At 48.9% G+C, this 7,224-nt stretch overlaps 1 long non-coding RNA gene across 4 annotated transcripts; it reads left to right on the top strand.

Annotated features, from left to right (window-relative positions):
- The first annotated feature begins 539 nt into the window (after positions 1 to 539).
- LOC121233577 lies at positions 540 to 6,895 on the top strand. 4 transcript variants are annotated; one of them, XR_005933315.1, is made up of 4 exons: positions 540 to 898; positions 1,656 to 4,800; positions 4,887 to 5,030; positions 5,931 to 6,895. It is a non-coding gene; the product is annotated as an uncharacterized LOC121233577 (long non-coding RNA). The 4 variants fall into 4 exon arrangements; XR_005933316.1 differs by having other exon boundaries at positions 541 to 3,865; positions 4,040 to 4,800; positions 5,931 to 6,894; XR_005933314.1 differs by having other exon boundaries at positions 541 to 4,796.
- Positions 6,896 to 7,224: the final 329 nt, after the last annotated feature.

Here is a 7,224-nt window from a genome sequence, read left to right as displayed (position 1 = left end):
CTTGGGGCTCTGCTCTGCTCGCTCGCCCTCCCCATGCCAGCGGGCCAGCCTGTGCATTGGCATGGGTGTTCATGGCTTTGGGCATGAATTTCCCGTGGGCCGCTGGTGCTGGTACCAGTTCCCTGGCTGATGTGCAAGTGTCAGCTGGAGAACAGGAGACAGGGCTGCAACCCTCCCGGAGAACCTGACCTCTGATGGGCTTTGCTGCTTCACTGTGCTTCTCCTTTTCTCTCTGCGAAGAAGGATGCTTCTGCAGGGTGCGACAAGAAGGGGAACTGAAAGTTGGGGATCTGATCAGATTTGGAGTCTGAGGTGAAAGAGCTGCTAAACCTCCCTTAAACCTCAGGAGCTTTGCGTCACTGCACTTATGATGTTATATAACCCAGGGCAGGATTCTGTGCGGAAAAGCAAGAGTATTGAGCCCATGTACAAATCTACTAGGATGAGCACTGGCCAATAATTTGGAGGCAGGACTTCAGATTCATTTGTCAAGGAGATGACAGAAGAGTAGCCTGTCAGTGAATTAAGGGGGAAAAAAAAAAAACAACCACCAAAAAAACCCCCACACTGTAATACAGTGACATAAAAGCTGGAATCAATTATATTTGCATTCTGACAATTCATGTAAGAGGACTGTGCCAAGTTTGTCAAAGCCTCTAAATAATGACTTTCTAACCCCTGTGTTCAAAAAATGATTTATCTGTTTCCAGTGAGCATTTTTAAGGTTTTATGTGCTGACTACAGCTATTCTGAAACCTGGGAGCAGAATGGTTGTCTCCTGCGAGTTTCATGGATGCAATGGGGGACTTGCTGCCTGTGTCGCTTTCAGTGAGCTGGTTATTTCCATCAGGGGACTTGGGATGCAGACCACATTTGACGAGATAGTTTACCCAAGCAGGTATGTACTTGGCATCTTAACACCCCATGCCTCGGGTTGTGCCCACTGCTGAAACACAGGAATAGTCATAAAGATCTCTTGCTTCTTCAGGACATCCAAGAGCTCAGGGTGAACCTAACACTGCCTATCAAGTATTTGTACTAGAAGAAATCCCAAACTATCATTTTTGGTAGCCCATGAATTGTTTGCATCACTGAAGTTGTCTTTGAGAGTCTCGTCCATGCGCACTGTTTCTGCTGGCTAGAATGGCTTTGAAGCAGTAATATAATAGACACTACCAAGCTTTTCAAACCAGCCACAGGTCTTAGGATGGAGGATGCATCCAGCTTTCCTGCGCTGCCCAGCTTCATGTCCCAGAGGGTCTCCCCTGCTGCAAGCAGCCACCCGCGTGCTACACCCTGAGTGCTGAAATGGGCTAGCCCGACGTCCTCTCACCCTGCTCGGGCTCCTAGGACCTCCTAGGGGCACCAGGCTGTGTGAAATAAGAAGTCGTTGTTGGATTTGCTTTCCTGCTTCTCACAGCTTGCTCAGCCTGGTTGCTTGCTGTCTCCCAGGCTCTGTTTCACTTCTGTAGTTCTTGTTAACTTCTAAGTGAATCTGAGCTGAAGGATTACAGCTTCCCTGCTGTGGCAGGTAGCGTGGATGAGATCCTGTGTACTCATCTGAAGCTACATACTCAGCTATAGGGGAAATAACAGGCTCTCGAGAGTCTGCTAACAAAACTAAGGCAATTATAAAGCGTCCTCGTTCTTTGCAGCAAACCCCAGTCAGCAGGTTTCTGCTAGCAGCTTTCTTTTGGGAACAGGAACAACCATGGGAGGAAAAGCTGGCTTTTGCCATCCCGGTGAGGCACTGCGGTGAAGCCTCCTGTGCAGGAACCTCAGGAAGGAGAGGTAAACCCTCGCACCCAGCTGTCTGCCACCGCACAACTTCATAGTGCTTTTGCAGCACAACAGCCTCCCCCCCGGGTAAAGCAGCAGCCTTTGCTTTCACCTGGGTCCTGCTTCACACGGGAGGTATGAAATCAGCATCAAAACAGAATGACTTCTCGGAAAGGAGATAATTAAGAGGAAAGCTCAACATGTTTGGAAACCTAAATACCCCTCATTTTCTAATGGTTGTTTTCAGTATTCAAATTTATTGTCAACAGCGTACTGTAATATGTTCAAGCTCCTTTGTTATTCATTTGAAATGGCTCAGAGCGAACCCTTCCCTCTGACCATTGCCTGCCAGTGTGAAACGAGACTTGGGGGCAAAAATGGATCCTCTCTTAGTGGTGACAATTTTCTTAAGGTTTAAGGAAACTGTGAGCTTGAAGCAAGACGGTGGGATCTGTCAGCTGCTTGCAAGCAGCCCAGGAGAATATGAGAGCCTGGTCTGATTTCCAAGATCCTAAGCATCGCTGCATATCTCCTGTGATGACAATCATGTCAGAAGCCAGAGCATGAAAATACAAATGTCAAGCGAAAGGATATAATTTTTCATGCCTGGCTGAAACCAAACACCCCAATCTCCCACTACAATTTTACTCCTGTAAGCGGTGCAGATAACCTCGGTTACGGGAAGCTATTCACGGCAGGAGCTGAAAGCACGATAAAAGGCTTACAGAGTATTGCCTCTAATGTGGGATCATCTAAAAGCACAAACGTCCGTTGTTCAATTCCTTAAATATTCAGCTTCTGTGTGAAGCTTATTTTGTTCAGTCTTTTTTTCCTCCCTCTTACACACACCAGGGATTTTGCTGCTTCTGCACCTTGCTGCCATGGGGGAAGCTGAGCAGCAGTGTTGCCGCCCGGGAGAAGCCCGAGTCGGCAGTGGGCCCGGGGCAGGAGAGAGGCTCTGGGGCTCGCTGTCCCTGCAGGTCTCCTCCCTCCCAGCTTCCCAAAAGAGCCCAGGCGCATGTGGCAGCACCGGCCGGTTTTGACTTTCCCTCATTGTGGAAAATCCCCTTTCGTGGAAAGATAACTCGGATCCAGACAGAGGCATGCGTCTGGCGAATCGGGTATGATGATAGTGGTAGAGGCTGAGCCTCAGAACTGGCTCTTCTCCTGTGTGCTGGGGCTTCAGGAGCCCATCCCACAGGGTCATCCAACAAATATAACACATCACATGTGCGGACTTTGTGCAAACTGCACAAAAATGGCTCTTCCCCATCTGAGAATAATTTTCATATTATTTTCCCATGGTTTGGAGTCCCTGCAGGACCAGACAGCCCAGGAAGTGCAGCTCCTGACCTTCAGACCTGTCACCCCAGTCTGACAGGGGGTGCAACAGCCCCTGCCACCACCCTGCCCCCTTTCCATGCCACTGTGGTCACTGGAGGACCAGTTCGTACCACTGAAGGGATCCCATCACTCACTGCATTTGCAGAGGATTCCGCTAAAGCTGTGGAATCCTGTTGCCGCCTGAACTAATGCTCACCCTGATGAGAGTGTCTAAAGCTGTCCTGAAGACAGATAGCTCTCCTAAGCCCGAAAATTACTTTTTATGTAACGGATGCATCAGTGGGAGGAGTATTTCATATGAAAACTACACCCTTCAGTGTTCCCACCTAGGTGCAGCCCCAGCAGAAATGAAGGCTCTGCCTGCCCTGGAGAGGGCAGAGCCAGGAGAGCTTGTCCGAGCCATGGAGATCACTCCAACCATTGGACAGCACAACCTTCCCACAGAGGACAACTCTCCGACCAGGTTTTCTTGCTGTTTCTTGCCTGTGGAGGAGCTTTGGAGAGGAAGAGCCTCTCTTGCAGGCACTACCTGCTCCAGCCTCAGCTGCTGTGAATGACTTGCAAGAAGCAGCACCTCTAAACCAGTATTTTTAGCTTCAAAAGATGGAAAAACTGGAGTTCCATGAGAGCCAGCCCCCCTGCCTGCACTCAGGGGACAGGTTGGTGGTGGTGCAGGAGCAACCGCCATTCCCAGCAAAGGGTGACCGAGGAGGACTGAGCTCGCTATCACAGGGAACAAAAGGTATTTGTAATGAGATGACAGGCTGGGAAAGCAGGAGGATTAACTCAAACATCTCTACTGATTTGATTTAATTCTGCCCAAAGTCCCCGAGCAATAATAAGCTTAAGTTAAATGTTTACATCTGCAAATGTGGGTCATAGAGTGCTTTTTATCTAACTCCTTCTTATCTTTCAGGCATTCGCTGCAGGAGCTGAGACAAAGCCAGATCTCGTAGCACTGATGGAGCTTGCGCCCAGCCCGGGATGGGCTCCCGGGGCGCAGGGGCCGAGCGCGGAGCTGTGTAGGGTGGCAAATGCTCGCTTTGTGCTGAGGGAGAGCGGGTGGCCCAGCCTGAGCTGCCTGGTCCGTGCCTGCCCGCAGGCCAGTCCCTAACAGAGAGGCTGCCGCTGGGTCCTCTCCCAACATCACCGTGCCATGAGCAGGCAGCGCTGGTGCATTGCTCCCTAGGACTCGTGGCTAAATGCAGATGCTCTTCAGGAGAGAACCAAAACTTCTGCATCAGCATTTTCAGCTGTCTGACAGTGCTGACCCGATGGTGTTGGGTACCAAATGTTGCACTGGGTGGGTTAGCACTATTAAAAGCAAACATCCCTTATCTTGGGAATAAAAGCTCATGGTCATTTAGGGATTGGCTTTGTTTTGTGTGCAAGGGGTAAGTTTCGTGTCACAGGACTGCCTTACAGTTTGTCTTTGCTAAACTGCATCTCCTTGCTTTTCCTGGATCCTGCCAGCAGCTGGATTATATATGACTTTTCTTTTTAGCACTCTTTTTTGCAGGGTTCGCTGTTATGCTTCCAGAGAAGAAGCACTGATCTTCAGAAATCACAGCTCCCATGCCCTCCACTGATTGTATAGCCTCTGAACCTGCAGGTGATGCTCACCCCTCCATAGGCTTGCTGCAGATTTAAGTCCCAGGACCAACCTCATCAAGGTAGGTAAGTCCTTCCTAGTTTTAGTTATGGGTAATTGGGAGTATCTTGAGTGGTCTAGCAAACTTCCCTCATCTGCAAAACTGCCATAGGGACCTCCAGCTGTTTACACTTGAGCGTGACTTTCAAAGCCTGACTTTCAAAGCCCTGGTGGACTGGAGCCTGTCACCAAGAGAGTCACATGAGAGCCAGTTTCCAAGGGTGGCAGCACATCAGACAGCAGAGAAGTTATAAAGGTGGGAAATGGTGGTCACTGGTTTCTGCTTGGTTTAGGGTCACGGTAAAAAGGTAGTTGAGGAATCTACTTACCTGCCTTATAGCACACAGCAGCTTCCCGTATGAATAAACAATAATGACAAAAGGGATTACAAGGCAAAAGATGAAAAGACATATGATGTAGGATACGTTGTTAGCGTCCTTTGAATGCCAGTTCATGGAGCACATTGTCCCTGGTTCTTCTGGCTTGTAACTGCTCCAGCCAAAAAGTGGGGGGGGGGCAGTCCAGACCAAGGAGTACGTCCAGGACAGGATGATGCCTGTCCATGTTTTCCTGTAGTTTGTGGTATTGGCCTCAGTCATTCCTGTCATGGTGCAGTAACGTTCATAAGAAAGTACAGCCAGGGAGATGAGCGAGACGATGCCTGCATCAAAACATACATTTGTATTAGGAGAAGTGGCTGAATTAAGGCTTTGGTCTACCTCCCGAAGCAGTAGCTCAAGCTAAAGATGAGACCGATGGCTTTGGAAACCTGGTGGGCAAGGACTGGGGCTGGAGTTGTCCCCTAAGAGCAAGAGATGCTGAGAGCCTGACCTGCCTCACCAAAAGCTGTGGAGTCTTTGAACATACAGCCAGCCAAAGCAAGACTGTTATAAATGCTGATTAATACTTAAGCGCTCGGGGTGGGGGGGGACCTGCAGCAAACTCCTGGTCTCTCTGTCAGATTTGGTGTTTGGTGCACCTCTAAGACTTAAGGATTAAAGACTAATAGCTGTATTTGCCCAAAGTTCGGGGCTTATCCAGCTTCACAGGCTTCCTTAAGCATCACTGCTTCTGCTTGAAATGATAACATTGGCTCTTTGCTTCCTGGGATTTAGGCTTTCTCCCAGATACCTTTTTTTTTTTTTTTTCTCTGCAGGAAAGGTGTGTGAGGAACAATAATTATTGTCCATGCCTGTCCTCTGATGTCTTCACACAACCTTCCCTGTCCTTGCCCTCTCCCCAGATGTTACGGTCTCCTGGCACTTCTTGGATGTTTTTCTGCAGCCATACAAATGCCAGAGACTCGCACAAACCCCCCAGCCCCATGTTGTGCTGGACCTCGAGAACATGGCATTCTTCACAACAAAATGTGTGTCAGCGAGGGCAGACACTGCAGAGGAACGGAAGTGACTTGACTTACGAAATTTCAGTTGCTGGAGGGAAAAGATGGTTCTGTGAAAGTGGGAAGAGGGTGTGTGTCACCGGAGGAATCTGCTTACATAAAACTCCTGGTGAGAGCCAGGAGAGCTTTCCTTGCAGAGCATTTGGAACTCCTAAGGAAACCACAAAGATGAAATAAAGATCTGTGTCTCGGTGTTAGATCAGAAAAAGTAGAAAGAGCATAAGGAACACAAGTGCTTTGTTGCTCAGGCTTGAAACCTAACTTGATTCCACGGGCAAGAATTGCAGGTCATTAAAGCAATGCTTTTCATATCTAAAGCGTGAGGACAACTTTAATAGTCAGCAAAAAACCAAATGCTCTTTACAGGGCAAGGCATCTCTTCTGAGATGCAGAAAATGAGAGGTGCCCCTCTGCCTCTGCCAGCTTGAAAGTGCAGCAGTCTGAACCCCACCCTCAGGAAAGCACAGCCTCCCCGGGTTTTTCGTATGGATTTATTGCAGTGCGGTAATGAAGAAATGTAGATTAAAACAATGTCATGAAGCCCGCTATGCCAGCAAGCGCCCTGGTGTGCCTCAGCATGGCCATGCAGGGGTGCAGGCAGCTCCTGAGCCCTTGCAGAGACATTTATGGGTCTCTTGCAGTTGGGGTACTGTCAGTGGATGTGAATGGGGCAAGAAAACCTCTTAGCAGCAAAGAAAAGATTTCTTCTACAAAGAGTAATGCTGATTTTAGAGTTTGTAATTTCTCCTCCACACCTACCTCCCAGGCTGCATTTTGGAGGTGATGCTGGCGGGTACAACTGAATATAGCTGGAGCTGCTGGTTAATGCTGACATACTCTGTTTAAACTTCCCTTGGCGTGTAAAGGTTTTACATACACAAAGCTCGCTTGCTACCCTGTATAACTTTATCAGGGAGAGAGGTGGCAGTGAACATCTAAACCGCTGCTGCCGAGTATCTTTAGAGTGGGTGTAAGTGGTGTGAGTGTCTCCAAAAGCAGCAGTGTGCAGCCTGGATGCGATACTAAGCTGTTTTCCTCTGGGCGTTCA

Source organism: Aquila chrysaetos, chromosome 10, assembly GCF_900496995.4.
Source record: "Aquila chrysaetos chrysaetos chromosome 10, bAquChr1.4, whole genome shotgun sequence".
NCBI classification, from domain to species: domain Eukaryota; kingdom Metazoa; phylum Chordata; class Aves; order Accipitriformes; family Accipitridae; genus Aquila; species Aquila chrysaetos.
The sequence above is the reverse complement of the archived record's forward strand: the minus strand, read 5'-3'. Positions and strand labels throughout refer to the sequence as shown.